The sequence below is a fragment of the Cryptotermes secundus genome, unplaced genomic scaffold, assembly GCF_002891405.2.
Source record: "Cryptotermes secundus unplaced genomic scaffold, Csec_1.0 scaffold259, whole genome shotgun sequence".
Classification (NCBI taxonomy): Eukaryota; Metazoa; Arthropoda; class Insecta; order Blattodea; family Kalotermitidae; genus Cryptotermes; species Cryptotermes secundus.
Window position 1 is genome coordinate 686,473 of NW_019742445.1, and position 24,549 is coordinate 711,021.

General features: G+C 36.8%; 1 protein-coding gene across 1 annotated transcript in view; it reads right to left on the reverse strand.

Moving 5' to 3' along the window:
- Nucleotides 1-13,930: 13,930 nt before the first annotated feature.
- The window catches only part of LOC111873156 (small G protein signaling modulator 3 homolog), a 132,213-nt gene continuing 121,594 nt past the window's right edge, over nt 13,931-24,549 (reverse strand). Inside the window, exon 17 of the mRNA XM_023867631.2 lies at nt 13,931-15,206. The gene's annotated coding sequence lies outside the window, so the exon portion shown is untranslated. The remainder of the gene's footprint in view (nt 15,207-24,549) is intronic.

Here is a 24,549-nt window from a genome sequence, read left to right on the forward strand (position 1 = left end):
AAGTTATTGAAGGAAAGATAGAGGGGCGGATAGAAGTGACAAGAAGACGAGGAAGAAGACGTAAGAAGATGCTGGATGACCTTGGGGACAGAAGAGGATACTGTCATTTGAAGGAGAAAGCTCTAGATCGCATTAAGTGGAGGAACTGTTTTGGAAGAGACTGTGGACCTGTCATCTGACAGATTACTGATGAAGATGATTCTATTTCTTCTTTTTTTAGGCAACAGATGAGAAGACAAAAGGTTTTGGACTGAATGGTAGCCACCATTACCTGAATTGAAACTCCTCATATTTCCTCCTGAATCAGGTTTTGATTTGTTATTGTCGTCCCCCAAAATGTCAACTGTGCAAAAAAAAAAACTATCTTCATGTCGTGATTTTGCCCTGCATTCCAGTGATGAGACAGAAACATATGCTTAGTTTTCTCTGTGTTTACTCCTAGACCAACCTCCTTACTAGCATCAATTAAAGTTTGTGTGCTCTTCTTTATGGTATCTATATTATCACCCAGTAAATTCACATCATCAGCGTACACCAACAGCTGATATGTCCCATTTAATTTCAGTCCCACCTGGCTTTCTTAGATCTTCCAAATGCCATAATCCAGCGTTTCTCAGGCTGTGGTCCACAAGCAGAATTAAATTAAATTAAAAATTATCCAAACAAAGAAATTAAAATGAAATAAGCAAGTAAAAATTGTTGAAATAAATTGGATATTGAAAAATCCCAAGCTTTCTAAATTCCATGAACATTTCAATGACCGACAAGAATTCTCCACGGTATGAGGGTGCAACTGCATTGTCACTAACGGTTACTAACTTCAGAGGAGGGACAGCGTCGATAATTGGTAATGAAAGAGGGGTGCAGGGAACAACATTATGGTTTTATTGCTCCCACTTTCCCTTGCTGTTTTGTTACATTTGAAGTAAACATCCACATTCCAGCCATTTGGTTGTCATCTATTGTTATTTATTACTGAAAGTTTTCCTCCTTCAATGAATGCTCAGTATATCGTCATAAGTGCTAAGTGATAGTTGGACAAATTGTGTCATTAGTTAACTTCAGTTTTTATATATTTTTTCGGAAACATTTTGAATAATGCAAAAGTGGTTTAGAACAGGGACTTTGAAAAGAAAAGTAAACAAAACAGGTGATGCTAACCATAACTGTGATACACGTGTTGTAACAGTGAGTAAATGTGATACTTTTAATTTTAATTTCGTGCATCCTGCCGTGTTACAATATATACAACCTCTTTTTTTGACCATCACAACACAGCAAATATAGAACTTCAAGGAAATGCTCAGTTCTGCTAAATGTTTCAGCCACGAGTGGCCATCATCAGTCAAACACACTTCAACAAACGTACACCACTGAACTGCAGTACGTAAAATTTGATACAATGTTATAAATCATTTAAGATAATTTGCACAAGAATACAATAAGTAGGTTATTTAAAACAATAACAAGTCATATATAAAATTTAAATTTGACTGATGTTTAATAACATCGAATCGGTCGTTTGTTTTACTTTTAATACATTTCTGTCGACGAATAGTAAATTTGAGTTTCTTATAAAATTGTGTAGGAGGTCCAATAATGTTGTGAATTAATTAACGGAATAGTTGGGGCTTCGTCATACGGAGAATTGTATTGTATTGTATTTACTATTCGTCGACAGAAATGTATGAAAAGTAAAACCAACGACTGATTCGATGTTATTAAACATCAATCAAATTTAACTTTTATATATGACTTGTTATTGTTTTAAATAACCTACTTATTGTATTCTTGTGCAAATTATCTTAAATGATTTATAACATTGTATCAAATTTTACGTACTGCAGTTCAGTGGTGTACGTTTGTTGAAGTGTGTTTGCCTGATGATGGCCACTCGTGGCTGAAGCATGTAGCAGAACTATACTGAGCATTGTCCTTGAAGTTCTATATTTGCTGTGTTGTGACGGTCAAATAAAGAGGTCGTAAATGTGATACTATTAAAGTCAAAGAAGCCAGCAGTTCAGAGAGAAAATACAGTAGGTAATATGACAGTTCATATTTGGAATTCGGGTTTACTTGGTGTGGTGATGAAAGTGCCAGAAACCTCAATGTGTTTTGTGTTATGAAGTGTTGTCAAACGAGTGCATGAACCTGAAGAAACTCCGACGATATTTATAAATTGAACATTGTGATGTGAAATATAAGCCAAATGAATTTTTTCAGTGACGCTTAAATCATGGGCAAAATATAATTTTGGTCGTGGGTTCAATTAATAGCAAGGCACTGGAAGCATCTCACCTCTTAAGAGTGCGCATAGCCAAAATGGAAACATCATTCTATTGGGGAAAATTTACTTCTTCTAGCTATAAAAGATGTGGTAAAAACTATGTTTGGCAACAAGTTACTAAAATATGTTGATTTGATTTCTCTTTCAAATGACACTGTCGGTCACAGAATTAATGATATGCGCATGATGATAACATTCATGACGATATTCTCTTTTGTAGAACTTTGTCAATCTGAACAACTGGAAAAGAAATATTTGACACACTCAATAATTACATAAGAGACAAAGGGATCCAGTGGGGAAAATGTGTGGGCTTCTGTTAGGATGGAGCTCGCGCCCTTACAGGAGTCATAGTGGGGCTGAAGAGCTCCAGATATGAATTGGGTACAGTGTTTCATACAAAGGGATGCGTTGGCCTCCTAAGGAGTCATAGTGGGGCTGAAGTATCTCCAGACATGAATTGGGTACACTGTTTCATACAAAGGGATGCGTTGGCCTCCTAAGGAATGCCAACAGAATTTAAAAGTACGCTAGACAACGCTGTAAAGCTAGTTCATTTTATTAAGGCTCGACCGTTAAATAACAGGTTATTTTCCGTACTCTGTGATGAAATGGGCAGTGAATATGCAAAACTCTTGCTTCATTCCGAAATTCGCTGGCTTTCCAGGGGCAAAGTACCAACAAGATTATTTTAATTAAGGCACGAAGTTTTACTGTTTGAAAATGAACGTAATTCTGATTTTGCATCACTCCTTGTTGACGAAGCATGGTTATTAGCACTATCCTATCTTTCAGACATTTTTACTAAATTAAACGAACTAAATCTGTCCCTTCAGGGAAATTCTTTTACTGTTTCTGATGCCTACGACAAAATAACAGCATTCGAAAAAAACTGGTGTTATGGATTAATTATGCAAAAGACAGACAACCTGCACCTTTTACAACATTGGAATTTGTAGTTGAAAACGATATTTCTGAGTTTCTGTGAAACAGAAATTTGGAACATATTTTCGGAATAGCTTTTATGAGAAATTTCTGTGGGTTCGCGATCCATATCAGGCTTACAATCACGAGAACGACTTTCGTTATCGAAAAAAAAAAAAAAGAACAGTTAATTATATTCCAACTATTGTTAATGGACATTTAAACTTTAATAATCGCCTCTTGCAAGTGACAATATCACTATTAAGGAGAATCATGCCAGCAAACTAGTGATAGAATCGGAAGTGAAAATGAGTGAAAATAAAACCAAAGACATAGGGGGTCTCAAGCATAAAATATTAATTATTGGGGATAGCCATGTGAGAGGGTGTGCTGTGAGGATGTTTACTTCTATGGATGACCGTTTTGAAGTTTGTGGTGTAGTTAAGCCAGGTTCTTGCACAAACTCTTTAAGTGGAACAATGAGTGAAGTGGAAAAGTTAACTAAAAACGATTTTTTAATAATAAGTAGTGGATCTAATGACATTACTAAGGGTGATACATGAATAGCATTCAGGAATATTGTTATTTTATTAAGAATATTAGACACACCAATGTAATTCTAATAGGTGTTCCTCTTAGATGTGACACTCCTGGTTGCTCACAGTTAAATGACGCAATCAATCTCTTTAACAATAAGTTGAGTAAATTGACCAAAATCTTTAGTCATGTATCTATGAGTGAACGATCAACAATAGATTGTTATACACCAAATACGGCTCACATTTAAATACACTAGGCAAGGAAATATTTTCTAATCAGTTAGTCTCCCAGATATTTTTATTGTTGGAAAGAGTTAAGGTTAAGCCTATAATCCTGGAATGGTACGATAAGGTAACTCAATTGGTCGTTCCATCAATTGACAAGTCCTCTTCGACACAGCCTTCAACTCAGCACAGCATTAAACGCAATAGGAAATTACCAATAACTAGAAATAACGATTTTTATGGAACATTTAAATGCCTACTCAGATTCCTTAGATAGTAGGAGTAAAATATGCCTTAAGAATAATAATTCGATGAGTATTTTCCATCAAAATATTCGTGGTTTAAAGGAGAAAACTAATGAAATTATAAGTGCACTGTATCCTCGATCCCCACATTTGCTATGTCTATCTGAACATCGCCTTGAATATAAGAACTTATGTCATACCTATATTGAACATTATAATCTGGGTGCTGAGTATTGTAGGAAATCTATCAGGCAAGGAGGTGTATGCATTTTTGTACGTGACTCAATTAACTATCTAAATGTGAATTTAAATGCTTTTTGTAGATATCAGGATCTAGAGATTTGTGCAGTTAAACTTTTAATTCCATCTGTTAATATTTATCTTTTAGCCATATACAGAGCTCCAACTGGAGATTTTTCTTATTTTTTAAATGGTATTGAGAATGTTTTAAAGTCATTGTATAATACGAGTTCTGAATTCATTGTTTGTGGTGATTTTAATGTTAACTATCTTGATTATAATAACAGGAGGAAGAAACTAGATGCTTTACTATCTTCTTTTAATCTTTTTAATACAGTCTACTTTCCTATGAGAATTTTTAATGGTTCTGCATCTGCAATTGATAATATTTTTGTGGATTTTAGTAGAATGGGAAACTACACCATAAATGCTCTTATAAATGGCCTATCTGATCACGATGGTCAAATTTTGTATATGAACAACATTAACTTACAAACTTGTAGTAGCCCTCTGCAATTTGTAAGAACCTTCAGTTCATCTTCCATGAAGGAATATGCGATTCAATTAAGTTATGAAACTTGGAATGACGTCTTTACAGTTAATGACGTAGATACAATTTTTAACTCCTTTCTAAATACTTATTTACGTATTTTTTATTCCAATTTCCCTAAAAAACTAATCAAGACTGATTCTAAATATAATCCCTGGATGTCAAAAGGTATCAAGGTATCATGTCAGCATAAAAGAGACATATATAACCATGAGGAATAATGATCCTCATTTAAAAGCCTATTATAAAAATTACTGCAAAATCTTGTGTAGTGTTATTAGAACAGCTAAAAAATTGTATTATAATGGTTTGATTTCTAATGGTAATAACAAAGCTAAAGCCACTTGGAAGGTTATAAAATCAATATCTGGTAGGAATAATAATGTGGACATACAGTTTCTAAAGATAGATGGGAAACTTACGGACGATCACATGATGACTGCTGAGTCTTTAAACAAATATTTTCTAACCATAGCTGATAATATTAAAAGGGTAACGAATGGACATGTTACTGGGACCGATTCAGCTAATCACGCAAAATATATGAATCAAGCCTTTATTAGACCATTCCCTAAAATTCACTTAAATCAGACTACTTATAAGGAAATTTAAAGTGTAATTGGGTCCTATAAACCCAAATCCTCTAATGGATATGATGAGATCTCGGTTAAAATTTTAAAATGCAGTGCACCATTTATTAGTTCTCCACTAGCCTATATTTGTAACAGAGCCTTTGTAACTGGTGTTTTTCCCACCAGATTAAAATATTCAGTAATAAAGCCATTATTCAAAAATGGAGATAAAACCAATATGTCTAATTACAGACCGATATCATTAATGACATCTTTCTCCAAAGTTTTTGAAAAGATTATTTATATAAGAATGCACCGACATGTACTTAATAATAATATACTAGCTAAAGATCAGTATGGTTTTAGGAGTAAATCATCGACTGAAATAGCCACGTATGAACTAGTTAATGAAGTATTAAATGCTTTGAACAGTGGTATGTTTGTTGGTGGTATCTTTTGTGATCTCAAAAAGGCCTTTGATTGTGTTAATCACGATATATTACTACCGAAATTGGAATTTTACGGCGTGACTGATAAGGCTGGTGCTTTGATTAAGTCATACCTTGTTGATAGGCATCAGGCAGTTGTTGTGAATAATGGTCTGAGGTACTCAGGATGGGGGGAAATTAAAAACGGAGTCCTCCAAGGTTCGATTCTGGGTTGTTGTTTTTGTTGTATATAAATGACTTGCCCTATATCATATTGAACAAGTCCAAACCCCTTATTTTTGCTGATGATACTAGCATAGTCATTACTAACCCTAGGTCTGCTGATTATGAATTCAAGGCTTCATTAATATTTAAAAGCATAAACGATTGGTTTCAAGATAATATATTGTCAATAAATTTTGAGAAAACATATTTTATCGAATTTCTGACTAAGAACCGCCAGCCGATGGATATTCATATTGATGATGATGATGATCAGATTGTTAACACTACAAATACTAAGTTTCTGGGGATTATTATTGATAACACATTGTCTTGGAATGGACATGCGGATTGGTTAATGTCTAGATTGGGCTCCGCATGTTACACGATTAGAGCCCTAAAATCTTACATGTCTTAGGGTACATTAAGAATGACTTACTTTTCTTACTTCCATTCAATTATGACCTATGGTTTGGTTTTTGGGGTAATTCCCCTTATAGTATACATATCTTTAGTTTGCAAAAAAGGGCGATTAGAATTATAATGAACTCTGGGAACAGAGATTCATGTAGGGAATTGTTCAGGGAACTGGATATTTTACCCCTTCAATCTCAGTATATATTTTCTCTTGCAATGTTCGTGGTTAATAATAAAGATCAATTTAAGTTAAATTCTGAGTTATATAATAGGAATATAAGATATAATAATAAATTTCATTATCCTAAATGTAAGTTGACTGTATTTAAGAAAGGAGTGTATTACCATGGTATTAAGGTTTTTAATTGGCTTCCTCCTAATATAAGGAACCTGGCTCAAGATGTTAAACATTTTAAAATTGTTTTAAGAAGATTTTTGTTGATGAACTCGTTTTATTCCTTGGAAGAGTACTTTGATTGTAAATTTGACTCCAACAATTAACTGTGATCTATTATGGTATTGAATAATGTAATGAGTCTTGTATTGTTATTTCTATGTAGTGTTATTTGTACTATCAATGACTAATTCCTTATCCTATATGTAGTGGATTTATGGAATGTAAATAAATGAGATGAGATGAGCTTTCAAGTGACGGAGGTGACAGTGGGCTTAAAATGCAATTCCATGATATTGGTTTGGTCTGATTCCAGATCTCGCCTTCAGTGAGAAGTGCATTTCCCGAATTATCTGAAGAAGCATTGAAAATCGCCATGCAGTTTTCAACAATCTATCTTTGTGAGAAAGGATTTTCATCGCCCCTTCAAATAAAAAACAAAACACAGAAATCGTCTTAGTGTGAGTGCCGATCTTCGACTGAAGTTGGCCAATATGGAGCTAGATATCCAGGAACTCTGTAAGGACCGACAAGCTCAGCAATCTCATTAAAAGTAAGTAGTAACATAATTATATCGTATTCTTTATTTGTTTAATAGAGATTAAAACTCTGTTCAATGATGATTCACTTTTAACAGTTTACTTCCAATTTAATTATGTTTCCACTATGTATTCAAACATGCTTTTAGATTTATTGTGTTTTTATAACACAGTATGTGTTATAAAAACACAGTATGTCCTAAATGTTGGTAATATCACATAGGTTTAAAAAAATAGGTATACATAACTTTGTGGTCCATAGAATTTGTTCAGACATTTTACTGGTCCTTGGGCTTAAAAAGGTTGAGAAACACTGGCATATTCTAAAGCAACGTTGAAAAGCAATGGCAATAAAGCATGTCCTTGTTTTAAACCATTCTGGATTGGAAAATTATCAGACAAATGTTTTCCTATACAGACGTTTCGTTTAAACCTTTTAATCAGCCTAACTAGTTTCATGGATACCCCAAACTCTATCAGAATATTCTACAATACTTCCCTCATAACTGAATCACAGGCTTTCCTGAACTCTACAAATGGCTGATGTACTGTCTCATTGTACTCCCATTTTTCTCCAGTATCTGACGAATGCCTCTGTGGTCTAGTGGTCAGAGTTCCTGGCTACAGATCCAGAGGTTCCGGGCTCGATTCGTGGCGCTACCAGATTTTCCAAGAAGTAGTGGGTTTGAACAGGGTCCACTCAGACTCATGAGGATAACTGAGGAGCTATTTCAAGGAAATAGTGGCTCCAGTCTAGAAAACCGAGATTAACGGTCGTGGGGATCCATTGCGCTGACCACACGACACCCTATATCTGTAAAAATTTGGTACTAACTTTGCCGATAAGCGGTGGTCACCTGGCCGGTATAGTTTGCTTGCAAGCTAAAGGCCACAGTTCTTTTTTATCTGACAATTGCAAAAGATCTGATCATAGTTGAAACTCACACTGATGATCCACAATAATTTCATCTATGTGTGAACTGAACCTTGAGAGAAAAATATTGCATAAATTTTTTTCTAAGAAGCTGATAGCAGTGATATCCCACGATAATTACTAGTCAGATTTATCACCCTTCTTGTGAATAATAGACTCCTTCCACTGATCAGGCAACTTTTTCTTATTCTAAATATCTAGAATTAATTAGCTTTTGATCTTACAACATAATATTTCACTTCCTGCTTGAATCAATTCTGCCAGAAGTCAATCACTACCTGGTGATTTATATGTTTTCAACTTTGCAATAGCAATTTCAACCTCAAAATCGCTATTATCAGGTACTAATGGCTCAGCTATATGTATTTCTATCTGCCTAACTTCACTGACCCTACATACATTCAGTAACTGAGAGAAGTAGTTCCTCCACATGTTCATAATGTTGTTTGAATCTGCAAGCAGATCATCATTCTCATCCTTCACTAAGTTACTTCTAGGTTGGTAACCCCTCTGAAAGTCATTTATTCCTCTATACAGGTCTCTAATATTCTTGTTCTTACTGTTTGTTGCAAGCTTATCAATTCTGTCTTTCAGATATTGTTTTTATTCATGAAATGCCTACTGGTTTCACATCTTACATTGCCCAGATTATCCCCATCTATTTCACTTGGATCCTGTAACCACTGCAATTTCGCTTGTTTCCTTTGGTTTAATAATTTTGATCGTCCTTCATCGAACCATGGCTTATGTTTCTTCAGTTCATAATAACCTAGACTCTCTTTGGCAGAAAATTTGTATTCTCTGTAATAGTTTCCCAGGCTCTATTAATATCCACCTTTCCAAAGCTGTGAACCTGTTTGAGATTTCAACCCTCTACCTCATTTAATTTCTTGACAGTGAACCTCTCCATATGAACTTTGTACACTGTTTGTTTACTCGCTGCCAGTTAGTCATTAACTGCTGCCACCACCAGATAGTGGTATCACAATCTGCTGCCCTGAATGATCGGACATCAGGTATACTTGAATGCCATCTCCTGTCTATCAAAATGTGGTCAGTTTGGTTGTGCATCTTCATATCAGGAGATAAATTTATGACTGTTATGATGTGGGAACATTGTACTTTTGATAATAAGATTTTTGGGTGTGGCAAAGTTTACTACTCTAACACCATTATCATTACTAATTTCGTGTAAACTCTCATTCCCAATTGTTGGTTTGAAAATGTCTTCCCTACCTACATTGGCATTGAAAACTCCTAACATAATTTCCATATGATATTTAGGGAGTTTATTAAGTACATGTTCTAGTTCTTCATAGAACCTGTCCTTAATATCTTCCATTTTGTCCTCTGTTGGGGCATGAACATTCAGAAAGATATCACACCAGAGACCTCTTACTATTAAGTATGACATCCTATCACTAACAAACTCTACCCTATTAACTGCTGATATCATTCTCTTATGTACGAAAAAACCTGTACCTAATTCATGATTCTCATTCCCCCTTCCATAGAAAAATGTATATTTTCATGCTGGTTCAGTGCTGCTTCTGTCACATCTGACCTCCTGTACTCCCACTATATCTAACTTGAGATTTCTTCTGCCACTGCCCTGAGCAAACCAGCCCCATACTTCTGACATTGTGGGGCAATTGGTGGAATGAAGATTGCCAGGGAAAAGCGAAGTACTCAGAGAAAACCTGCCCCAGCGCCACTTTGTCCACCACAAATCCCACTTGACTAGATCTGGGATCGAACACGGGCCGCCACAGTGGACAGCCAGCGACTAACCGCTTGAGCTATGGCATGGCCTATGGACCCACCTAACATGGAAAGAATTAGATTAAATAATTCAATAGAGGAATAAACATTTTTTCATTCCTCATAACCAACATTTAGTTTCAAATATATTTAACATTCTTTTTTCCAAATATAGGCTGTAAACTTATTTTTTCAGTTCAGTTATAATTCTAAAATTACTTGTTTCTGAATGCAGCAAATATATTTAGGAAATAGTTTATGCCCACTAATGTTTTGACCAAACAAGGAACACTTGCTTCTATACAGATTATTAACATTCCTGCTTGTCATGCCTTATTCCCTCTCTGAGTTGAAAGGACATTTCTCTGGAACTAGATGCTAGCATTATGGAGGGAGGGGTTCTTACATAAATGCCACATATTTTATAAATCCAAATTGTTCACACCAAGGGCTTTGTTCATTATGATCACTAAATATTTTACTTTTGAGACCTATGGAATTTCAGTGTCACATTTTCAGTATATTTCCGGGTTTTCTGATTTAATTAAGATCTCCACATGGAACACAGAAATAGTTATGTATAATGAAGAGAGATGGGTGGGGTACAAAGCACTTGTGGCATATATGCTGTCATTTGCCTGGAAAACCCAAGGAAAACCATGAACAATTTTTTACAAACATACTCATGACCGAGATTTGAAATGGGTACTTTCAGAAGGTACATGTGTTGAGTTTACATTATGTATATTTTTCACAAGGTAAACAATCATCTGATTTAAAATTAAATACCTGTCCTAATTGGTCAACATATCCTGAATTAAAACGGTTAATCAGCTTCACCAAGGGTCTCTCAAACCAACTCTGACCCATTAAAGCATTAACAAAGGTACAATATGAATGCTTAACACAGTTCACAGATTTCCAAACCACTGCCAGTACCTAAAAAACAGCCATTAGCAGAAAATTAGCACATGGTAATACTCAGACTTTTTATTTTTTTAAGTATACTGTTTTGGTTGTTGGATTACTCCAGCGTTTTATATTTTTGTGCTAACAAAGTTCATACTTTTCGCTCATGTTAATGAGGGCAAGATATACTTTGATGAAACTAAGCAGGTGTGTCAAATTTCCATGCAAGAGGGCTTATAATTTTCAGAAGTAAATGAGATCTAAAAGTTTGTGACAGTGGTACATTAATACACACACATTTTATTTCTGGACATTATCCAGTGTCCCCTTTTTATTCAGTCTCTGAAACATGTTTTTAAATAAAGACAAGATGATGTTTTAGATAAAAACAGGACAATGGATAATATCCAGAAACATACTATTTGTATTTTCAGAAGTGGTATTAATAATGTCTTCATGCTCATTTCTTTACAGCACAATCACAAATAGAGGTTTCCAAACTTTAATTTTCCATAGTACTATGCAACACAGAAAAGCAACAAATACAACCATGCAACATCTTATAAAAGTCTTCTCAAAAACTTTGTAAATTTGCATTATAACAAGGATAAACAAATAAATAAAAACTGTCATAAGGTGAGCTAAAAATATGGTTTCCTTTAGCAGTATTACACAATTTCTATTAAAATTATATAGTGTAAGGTAAATAGATACATATTATGGATGAATTATGTACATATTTTGGACTTCATCCATTGTCCAGTATGTAAAAGACAAAGACCACGATGTTTCAGAGACTGGGTCTGTCTCCGTCTTCAGGTGGGTAGGGAAGGATAAACCTACTCAGTTGGACCCATTAGAAAGAGCTAGTCTCAATCGTCCAGTGATTGAGACTAGCTCTTTCTAATGAGTCCAACTGGGTAGGTTATCCTTCCCTACCCACCTGAAGACGGAGACAGATCCAGTCTCCGAAACATCGTGGTCTTTTGTCTTTTACATACTGGATGATGGATGAAGTCCAAAATAAGCCAAAAGAAGTATATTATACACCATCGTCAGAATCCTTTCAAGTCACTTATGTATGTACATGTAAAGATCTATATTTTAGGTAGACATTTTGTTCTTCCACATAAGTTACGACTGCAATGGTCTAACATTTTACATTTTGTCCATTTGGTTTTTACTTGAGTGGTGGAACTTTCCTATGTTTTTTGTCAGATATGTACAGGTGGATACTCATTCCCCCCAGTGATCGTGATGTGTGTTCACTGATTCACAAATTTCACTTGAATGTTTGCTGTACTAAGTACATGCATTAACTTCCTTTATACAGTTCATGAAAGTGTTTTCCATGCAAACTGTGATCTGGAACAAAATTACCAACCTATGATGTAAATGTTACATTACTCAATCATAAAACACATCATCACAGATAAAATTTTTATTGTATGCTGTTACATTGAAATGAGAAGTAACATGCTTTAACTTTTACACTTTGTGCATCTGTGGATGAAGGAGGATATTAAATATCCCATTATGACATACAGTAACAATTTAAGTTTCATACATATGTAGGGCAGTCAAAAAGTTCCCGGAATTCCCCTTGCAGACGGAGAACGAGCGATAAGATAGTGCACATACTGTTGTAGTGGGGAGCTCAGCATGTCTGCTCGCAGGCACAACAGGTCTGGACAGGTTTCAGTGTGCTGTGTCATTACTGTTCTGTTTGAATTAGATGTGAGTGTTGGTCATTCGGCACAATGTTGCAGTTTGAACAGCATGCAAACATCAAGTTCATGTGTAAATTGGGAAAATCTGCTTCAGAGACGCAATCGGCCCTGCAGCAAGTTTACAGTGATACTGCACTAAGAAAATCCGCAGTTTACGACTGGTTTTCCTGGTTTAAGAATGGGCAGGGGACGTTAGAGGATGACCAGCGCAGCGGGAGACTTTCGACATCCAGAACCAAAGAAATGATTGGAAAAGTGCGACAGCTGATTCAATGTGATTGAAGAATGACCATTGCGGAGTTGAAGCAAGAAATTTGTAGCTCTCATGGATCCATTCATGCCATTTTGTTTGATGATTTGAAGATGAGACGCGTTCGTGTGAAATTTGTTCCGAGGCAGCTGACCACATCAGATGGAATGTCACATGATGGTCGCTGGCGATCTGTTTGACAAAAGTACGCAGGACCAACGTTTCTCAAAACGATAGTCATTGGTGTTCGCCTATGACCCGGAGATGAAGATGCAGTCATCGGAGTGGGGCACAGCGTCGCCTCCCCAGCCAAAAAAATCACGCCTTGTCAGATCCAAAGACAAAGTGATGCTCCTTGCATTCTTTGACATTGACGGTTTGGTGCACCATGAGTTCATACCGCCTGGACAGACTGTTACTGGCCATTTCTACATGCAAGTTTTGCAGAGGTTGCGCAATGCGACAGGTGGCAGGGACAGTGGTTTCTGTATTATGATAATGCACTGAGTCACACATGGCTTGTTGAGCAGCAATTCCTTGCTCAGAAAAACATTCCTGTCATCACTCAACCACCGTACTCTCCGGATCTCGCTCTGAGTGACTTTTGGCTGTTCCCTACTCTGAAAATGGGCCTCAAGGGGACACGTTTCACAACCACGGAGGACATCAAATTGAATGCGACGGCTGAGCTCCAGAAGATTCCAAAAGAAGCCTTCCACCGGTGCTTCCAACAATGGCAGGATCGATGGAGCAAGGGTCCTACTTTGAAGGTGATTACATAAGCGTTGCCGTATGTCCTACCATTACAGTGCTATACCACCATTCTGGGAACTTTTTGACTACCCCTCATAGTATTGTATTTAAGATGGTAATATATATGTATGAAACTAATATTAATGCAACATGGTGCTTAAGTACAACATAATAAAAGTTAAATTGCCAGTTGTCACATAACTATCTACAGTATTTTACTTGCTTATGTAATAGCCACATTTTGATATTTCACCAAATGTTCTGGAGAAAGAAAGATTTTGCTATCAGTATCCAGCAAGGAATCTCACATAATCATAATTATAAAACTTCTAAAATGAAATTGCACTTAAAATTCCAGAAGGTAAGTGCCTGACACTTTTCAGAAGTTTTTTGATCTCATGGTGCTGCCATGCCATACAAAAAGTCTGAGGTTCAAGACATGGATCTAGTGCAAATTTTGTCACTTGCCAAACCCCTTCTCATCTCCAAGTAAAACATTTTTAACGTGGGGAGTATGAACTCCTACTACAGACTAGAGCTCATGTTAAACCATAGTTCCACTCAGTAAAACTGTGTGATTGGTATCCCGTATTGACAGTTATATGTCACTGTTCTCATACAACAGATAACTGAATGAAATAAATGTTCTTGTAGAACCGAATAGCCTCGTGTATATCCTGTGGGATTCCAAGAGTATAACCAAATTTCTTCATTTCTTTCCCTTCCATCCCCACTTGATCACCCTTGGTATTATCAGCCTCTATTAACAAGCACTTCTGAAAACAAATGTAGGGCTTCACAAATGTGAACTTATTACGTACAGATTTCTCAGTTCTTAAACTGGATAAATATCACCAACTTCTAGTAACAAATATGTATGAAAAAGTGAATATCCATCCCAATGAGCTAATACGACAGCTGTATGTGCGGAACCTGTTGATCAGAACTCTTTTAACTAAGAAACTGGGATATATTCTTGCAACAAAATGAAGAGGTAAGACATAGTATTCAAGAAGACAAGAATGAGAATGAGGACATAAAAAAGCAAACATAGGAAGCAGAGAAAAGAGACAAATAAATATGTAAACAAACAAAAGCAAAATTCATATATATAGGTCTGTTAACATGTGATGTGATGAAAGAAGACATCAGAATGATACAAAATCACATTATTCACATATTTTGACTGGCAGAGAACCAGGTGAAGCTATTTATGTTGGACCCAGCACTGATAGTTGGAGCTAGATTGCATACAGCTGCTGCTGTCACATGTAACTCCCTCCTTATCTGCAACCGCACACAGAATAAATGAAAACAAACCATAGGTAATGAACATAAAAATGAACAGTGGAAAAACCGTATGAATACAGGTCTTGTATAGAGAGCAAAAGAATGAGTTTTGCAATATATGCTAGGGTGTTTTCCCCTTTTGTGCAGCTGGTTGCAGGAAAATGGCTATATCCAACATGCAGTTCCTTTTGTTTGCAACAGTCACATCACTTTTTATGAGACCTCTTCCAGCAGCCTTCGTAACCACAGTCGCATGTTATCAAATGAACCATCTTCTTACCACAGTTGCATAGTTGCAGAGAAGTAGTGAGGTTAGTGTGCCAAGAGATGGTTCTTTTATTGTGTGTCTGTTGCAGTGGCAAAAGACAAGTGTATTGTACATCATGAAATTTATGAGGCTGAAAAATATCTGTGTGTTTATAATTACGTGCTGTCAGAATATTAAAAAATGGAAGCTAATGACAACATATGGGAGAAAGTAGCCAAAGAAATTGAAGATACAGTTATGTATTATTTCTATTTATTTATTATTGTTCTTACAGGTAATCTATAAATATAGAAATCCATGTTATAATATTGGAATGATCAAGTCTAGGATGATGAGATGGCCAGGTCATGCAGCATGCATGGAGCTGAAGATGACTGCATGTAGAGTTTTGGTGGGAAAGCCAGAAGGAGAGAGGCCACTATGAAGACCTAGATGTAGGTGGGAGATTAATATTAAGATGGATCTTAGAGAAGTAGGATGGACTAGTGTGGACTGGGTTTGTTTGGCTCTGGATAGAACCTCGTGAATACTCTTGTGAACCTGGTAATGAACCTTTGGTTTCATAAAATATTGGGAAATTCTTGGGTAATTGAGAAAATGGTGGCTTCTCAAGAAGGATGCCGTTCCATGGAGTTAGTTAAGTAATGTTATAATATTAATCAGTAGACATTTGATATTCATGCACAAAAATGTTAATTTTAAAATAATCATTGAAAGTCAGGCAGAGGATAACACAGATATACACATCAAACAAAATTGTAAGAACTACAGAATTGCTACAGATTACTCAGAAGCAAAGCAAAACGCATTATGGAAAGTTTAAGGAGAAATCTTTGAAGAAAAGGAATCTGCCTGAACATCCAGATGTTTGTTAATCAGACATCATTGCATCATGAGGGTGATTTGTATGCAGTTCTTCCATTGGTAAGGCAATGCTGCTTCTGGTTTTACAAAGGAATTAGTAAGATAATCAATATTGTTCATCCATGTAGAGGTCCAGTGTCAGTAATATCTGTGTTTCCATAGGGAATTACAGCTTATAAACAAGTCTGTCTCTTTTCCACATGAAGCTGGTGTAGAAAACAAATCTGTAAATGCTGTTGACAGTGATTTCATTAGATGTGGAAGCATTCAATATGGTTTCAGTGGGAATGCTTCATCAGCAGCCAAATGGCAAGGGAAAATGTTTCTAATAGCAGTAAAGCTCTACCAGCAGGCAAATTGAGACCCCTTGTCTCCAACCTGTATCCCAGACGCCCAAAGTACTTCACTACCACTATTTTGGCCTGCACGGCATACATAATAATTTTACGATCCCATCTGCATTACAACAAGCCACGAGCACAAGTGAGTGGTATTATTTGTAGCTGAAGTTTAATCTGAAATTCATGTATAAGGATGTGTTCTCTGTCACTTCCATGCAGTTTGGAAGTTTTTGATCTGGTGAAATAATGTGCTGTAGTTCCCCAGCCTGCCTCATTTGGCACTGAGATATTTTCCTGGTGCAGTCACTCCAACATTGCCTTTGTAGTGTCTGCCACAGTTATGCTAATTGTATTATTTCCTAGTACAAAGTAGAATGCAAGAGCCATGAATCTGAATCCCATATACAAATATCTGTAAAAACTGCTATTATAAGTAGTGCTGAAATTAATAACAAAAAATATCATACATGCATTGCAAACATAATTGCTGTTTCCATTATATGTTCCCTTACTTATGACTACTCAACTGACATGTTTGATAACAGACATACCGTATTTACGCATGTATAGGCCGCAGCACAATTTTTAGACAGAAATTATAGAAAAAATAATTTTCTTGGAATATTATTTCAGGAGTAGAAATTATTCCGAAATTTGGCAACTTTTAACATTCCTAAGTTCGCAACTAGCGAAAATAACGGTACCGCTCGGAACAAAGGCATTGCGGGGGAGAGTTATAACCTTTTCGCCTTTACTTGACTTGCCTGGTTAGTTCTGAGTGAAACATGGGTCGAGTAAGAGCAGGTTATATGTCTAAATTTAAACTTCAAGTGGTGCATTACGCACAAGAACACGGAAATCGAGCAGTTCCACGGAGATGATGCCGACTGGACGATTGAAGAAACCTTCATTAAGTCAAATGTGTGAGTGGATTGTGGCTGCATGGAACACCATACCAGAAGAAATGGTTTCCAAAAGTTTTAAAGTCACATCCATTTCAAATGCAATGGACGGGACTGAAGATGACGCTGTATGACTGACATCACCTGACAGCGAAACTTCGAGCAAGAGCGACATCGACAGTAACGAGTCAAGTGATGAACAGTAATATGGTTCAATTACCGTGGACCAACTTCAGAAAGTGTCACATAATTTATTCATGCGATGCGAAGCATGTTTGCAAGCAGAAGGGGGTCACTTTCAGCACCTCTTATAAAGCACGGTAAGTTTGCGTTATCTTTTTACAGTATTCTTATAAATGTGCACATGTACAGAAACTGATGTAAGGGTATCAGCAACACGACTGCACTCTCGCTAGCGGGGAGGGGCACAGTAGTCGCGGAGAAACGTTCCTTCCGCTCTACGCTGCTGCCCTGGTTTCCTCGATATTTGAACACCCTGTATTACTAATTATGAATATAATTTTTTTTAAATGAAGTGTGATTTCGAATATTTCGAATATAAGCCCTACCCCAGTTTTCCTCTTGAATTTTTGGCAAAAAATGTGCGGCCTATACATGCGTAAATACGGTATCTGATGAATATTATCCCTTTCAGTACCTAATTGCAAAGAAAAGTGGACACATCTTTGCACCATTTTCATAGAAAACTTCAGCTTCTCTCCAGTGGATTAGGAAGGGGGAGGCATAATGTTGTGCCCGGATAAGGGGCAGTGACCATACTCACCCCCTATCGGACGTCCGTGGATATCACTTAACCTATGCTGTGGAAAACATGCTTCACTAGGAGGGTCACAAAAACTCGAGTTCTCCAAACAACAACAAAAATGGAATATATAATCAAATTAAAACACTTATACACCTCTAAATTCTAAGAACACATTAACCCACCAAAATAATTTAAACCAGAAGTTCTAATAAGCCATCAGTGACCCGACCACGGGCAAGTACTCACTCGCGCTAAACATGATGCACATGAAAAACACTGGCGCCATCCCAAGGTTTTCCACAGGCACACTTTGCTTTACTCGTTCATTTCTGGCAACTGCTAGAAACAGAGTGCCTGAAACGGCCTGTTTTCCCAATTTCAAGATTCAACTTTTTCCCAAGTTGCGAAAGCTGCGCGTGCGAAATCCCTGAGGTCGGCATCTTGCCGGACATGCCTTGTCGCGCTAAGCGAAACCTGACCGGGTCTCTCCACTGATGCTTAAACAGTCTTTTCTAAAGACAATTCGATCGACTGCCAAGGAATGCGAAGAGTCAGCCGCGGCTGTCTCCTTGCCTTCTGGCCAGCCATCTGGCGTTTTAACATAAACATTCAATCTTACAAAAATTATACTTAATAACTAATGAAATGGGCTCAACAATAATATCTGATGAATTATGTGCACATCCTTTTGCCATACGAGAACGTAAATACAGCAACTGAAACACCAGGAAACCTTCCCTCTCTTGGTAGTTTGGATGTGATTACATTAAGATCCAAAAAGACAACTGCAATGATGTTAATGTGACAGAAATTGCAACTGGATTGAATGAAAGGCAAGCATGCAGTGAGTTACAAACAGATGTGACAGCAGATGAGTCTGATGGGAAAGAAAAAGAAAATGTCTTATACCTTTTATGTGATGTTGACAGATCACTCATGAAGATTTGACCATGAGGAACTGATATGCGATTGATGATGATCCCCACAAACAGTTCCTTCTAAACCTGCTCCATGATGTCAAAGAAATGACTGACAGTTAAGGCCTGGCTGGCAGTATCACCACTGCAAAGTCAGGTTTCAGTTCTACTCTAACTGGTGGATTAAGTTCATCAGTATGTCTATCTACTTCATCCAGCAACCAGTACACAGACATCTTATGCAATACAGTTCAGCAATATGATGCATCTGATTCTGATGATCAGCATTTCTTTCAAGAAAACGACTTGTAATCTAAATGTATTGTAGTAAATAAATATTTTTTCTCACCCAAGTGTTACTAATAATCTCTTCAACTCCTATGTACTGCCTAAGGTTGGTATCTTTCTTAGTTACTGCTGGGCCAACTATCCTAACCACTTAGTGAAATTCTTCTTGCCCATTCAATAAAAACATTGAAATCTTCTGTCACCCTGTAACAGTTTTTTGGCAGCAATGAAGGTTCTGTGATCTAAATTCCTTCTGCTACATGGATGCATCTAAAGCAACCTCCTTTTCTTACAGATGATAAACCACATAATAATGTCGTCCACCTCTCAAGACATGTCAGGATACCAAGCAAGAAATTAAATACTCCGTTGGTCACTTCAGTGTGTGAGCATCAAGTGAAACTGGTTTCATATGATGTGTGTGGAATCGAAGTTTCATAATTGGTAGTGCCAGTGAAAGGGCAGTCTCAATCACAATGAGCTACTTTTCTCATGCAAGCAACAAGTAAATATTGCTGTTATGTGGAAAAAGCAACATTCATGCTATGTGAGAAGAGGATGTGTACATGTGGAATACTGATCCTGCAAGTCACCCATTCCACTCATCCTCACCTTGTTCTTAAAGTACAGGGTGGAGCACAGAAACTTCCTTTTTTTGGAAGGTGAATAAAAGAAAAATTATTGCTGATAGACAAAATTTATATTTAGCTAAGGAAAGAACATACTTCAAAAAGACAAAGACAAAAACAACACCGTCCAGTGTGACTACTTAAGTTTTATCACTTGAAAACTCATCACCCTTACATGTTTTGATCCCTACGGATCATCCTCAGAGGGCATCAATATTTTTTCCGAAAACTACTATTATAATACGTGTTAAATTATATACATACACACATACTGTCTGAAATACACAATGTACACAATGTTCACCTTTTCACAGTCACAGCAGCCTTCCTGATATTAACATTTTTAAAGTTTTTTAAAAACTTTGTTGTTTAAGATTAAAATTTATAAACCATGCAGGTTCGTGTCAATTCTCCTATTGTCGTTCTTGGAGGTGGCTAATCTTGTGCCGCCTGTCTATTTTGAGAAAGGAGATTCTTAGTTATAAATGCAAACCACTCCATCCAAAGTGACATATAAGTTTTTACTACATGAAAACAACTCGGCAAGCCATGAACAAACCCTGGACGACATCAAGAACCTCCTCATCAAAATAGACAGGCAGTACAAAATCTGCCCCATACAAGGTCGATAGGAGTACAGACATGAACCTACGTGGTTTAAAAAAAATTTAACTATTGACAATAAAGGCTTTTTTAAATAACATCTAGAAACTTTCAAAAACTTTACAACACCAGGAAGCTGCTGTGATTGTGAAACGTTCGACTTTAAGCGTACTGTGCATTATAGGATATAAGTGTACGTATTTCAAATCAAAACACCTATTGTGATGGTAGTTTCCAGTTTGTAATGATGTTCCCTCTGAAGATGGCCCATAAGGACCGAAACATGTGAGGGAGATAAGTTTTAACATAGCAAAAACTTATATGTCACATTGGACGGAGTGATTTGTATTTATAATTGTTAGTGTGATGGACCAGAATGAAACAAATCAAACGAGATTCTTAGTATTGTCCGTGTTTGTTCGTGGCTTACTGTGTTGTTTACACTGTTAGTGTGACGGACCAGAATGAAACAAATTAAAAAAAAACATACTTTAAAGTTTTAAACAAAATATCTTGAAGGTGGTGGCCACCGTTCTCTGTGCACTGATTCAACCGTTTTCTGAAGTTCCCTCTGCATGTTCCAACATGTGCACTGGAATTTGGGCTACTTCCTGCCGAATAACATTCTTCAGCTGAATCAGGTTTGTGGGGCGATGTTTAAAAACTTCTGCCTTGAGGTATCTCCATAAAATAAATCACAGGGCATTAGATCAGGTGAGTGCGCTGCCTATGGGATGTCACCTTGAAGCGAGATGAGCCGTCTGGGGAACTCTGCCCTCAGAACTGTCATTGAAGCTCAGGCTGTGTTGGCTGTGGCACCATCCTGTTGGAACCAGACATTTCCTAGATGCATTTTTTCAAGAGCTGGTTTGAAAACGTTTTTAATCATGTCCACATACCGCTGTGAACTGACAGTAACTACATGATTGTCTTCATCAAAATAATAAGGGCCAATAGATCCAACTCTTGACAACGGACACCATACTGTCACCTTATCACTGTGAAGTGGCCTCTCATGGAGCTCTCTGGGATTGTTACCACTCCAATAGAGCATATTCTGCTTGTTGACATATCCGGATAGGTGAAAATGTGCCTCATCACTAAAGAAAACAAGTGCGTCAGGGGGTAAAGTTTCCAATTGGTTCACACAATGTAGTTCAGACCAAGAATACTTACAGACATATTTACAATAATAAATACAGATCCTAAGAACGCAAGAGCACTTACCATTAAACGTAAATACACAATAAAAGTAACACTTCTTTTAAAATGAGAATCCTCAATGTCCGCACATTCTGGAAACTGCATCATACTGTGACATGTCTAACCATTGCTGGGCAACGGGAGGTAGAATGAGTTACCACGAAGACAGACACTTGATAAACGGTCAGTTGCCAAGTTATGCAACAGTGGATACGAGGTTACGCAACAGTAAGGAAAGCGGTGTTTCTCCATGCCGTGCTGAGTTAAGCCGAAGTGAGCCGAGCTGAGTCGACGCACGCTGGTTGCTACGCAGCAATAAACAACTCTCGGCAGGATTGCCCAGCAACGCCTGTAAACACGGCGTTTATGCAACAGTGAAGTGATGTGGGTTTTCCACTGTCCGACTGAGGGTTTATAAGGGAGACTGAAATGCGTAAGGAGAGAGTTAAAATGTAGCAATCACCGAGTTCAGTTGTAGCAAGTGTGGATTGTGAAGCCAGATAGAAGACAGTTGAAACAGAAGCAGTCGCGGGAAGAAGAATGGAACATGTGTTATACAGAAGACAGTGTGAAGAGATATTGTGTAGAAGTGTGTAAACTCGCAAGAGTGTGATAACTGATTGTAGTTACGACTTGTATGTTGTTAAATAAACTAATTAACAATCTGAACGGCATCTTCAGTAGCAAAACACATAACAATACATCGATACATAACAGCCACCCAAACTGGCACACAATTATGTCTACCAGGAGCTTTGAAAATGCCAACAAGAATGATTTCTGTGCACATAAAACTTTCATGGTATAACTCTTTTTGAAAGGTAAGTCAATCACTGTAGAGAAGATGAATAATAAATTAAATACATAATTCTAATATGTATGTACATTTCAGTTGCATGAAAAGTCACTGGCATGGCCAGGAGGGAGTATATGCATCTTATTAATTAACCAAATTCTCATTTCCACCATGTATGCTACATGTTCTTGCTTTTCTTCGTTCAGTTTCCCTTGCAATACCATAAATTCTGAAGATCCTACCATATTTATCATACACTTATTGCCTGACAGAGCAGGAGTCCACAGGCACATTTACCTCTACAGACCCTTGTTACAAGTGCACCATATTAAGTGGAACCCATCTTGAACCAGTTGATTCCTATCTACTCTGACAACTCAATTTTTGTAAGACTGACTTTATCCCTTCTAGTATGAAGTGGCTAATCTCTTGCCCACTTGTGGTTCTACTGAATGTGCTAATGGCTATCTATCAGTGACCTTTCTTATATGCCAGTAATTCCTATCTTCACTATGTTTCAATTATGATCATATTTATTGCAGTTCTTTTCTGAAGTCATCTTGGAAGTAATATTTATTGTGCCTATTGTTTCACCTAGTTCAGTGTTATGATGGTCTTTTAAATGTTACATCTGCTTGTGTATTGCTTTCTACAAGATGACTGATGGTCTAATAAAAGTTTAACAAATCAGTAAAGTAACCCAATCTGGAACGGCAGCACCTGTAACTTTCTATTATTTTTACAACAACACTGCTAAACAGATTGTTATCAAAAAATGATAACTGTTATTTCAAGGTATGATAATCATTCTACAGATTCAAGAGTAAGAAGGTGAGGAAATGTTATTTGGTGAGTGAAATAAAAGGGTTTATTGCTTCTATGGTAAATATGATCATCATCAGAAGACAAGAAAATTCTGTTCACATTCCAGCTAGTAAGAAAACACAATGACAATGAGTATGATGGTCTTCTGAGAAGACAGAGGACATAAGCACAAATATGCTGTAAGACTGTAACACTAATATATCTAATTTAAGAGTCTTAGAGTGGAGAAAAGGTTCACTACTAATATAGAGAATGGATAAAGGAAAGACCCTGTAACAAATGTAAACATATTGAAAAGTTTCAAGGCCTCATTTAAGATGGCTGCTTCTGATGTCATCCTTGATATGGTCTCCCACCATTTGGATCAGGTCTATTGTGTTAGTGAAGTAATTTGTTGTGATAACTACCTGAGATTAAAGGACTATGTAAAAGTTTTATTAATGGAATTACAATCTTCACACCAGATAATCAAGATACTGCATGATGATCAAACAAATTCACATAACCTCAAAAGCCAAGTAAACTCTCAAAACTTGATACCCAAGGTCTCAACTAAAGTGAGTCGAAACAGGATGAAAGTAGGTAAAGCCATACATAAAATCCAAATACTTGGTGATAGTCATGCAAGAGGTTTAGCAAATGAATTAAAATGTAAACTAACTTGTGATTACGAAATTCAGGGTGTGACAAAACCAGGATCAACACTAGTAAATTTGGTAAATACCACTTAATTGGACCTAAAGACTTTAATGAGTGATGTTTGTATAGTATGGGGTGGCTCAAACGATGTTGGGCGAAATGAAGCAAATAATGGGAATTCGCGCTTTGAAACATTTTATAAGTTCCCATAAACATACGAATGTACTTGTATTGAGCATTCCTTAAAGGCACGATCTTATTCCAAATTCTCGTGTTAATAATGAAGCTAAAATATTCAA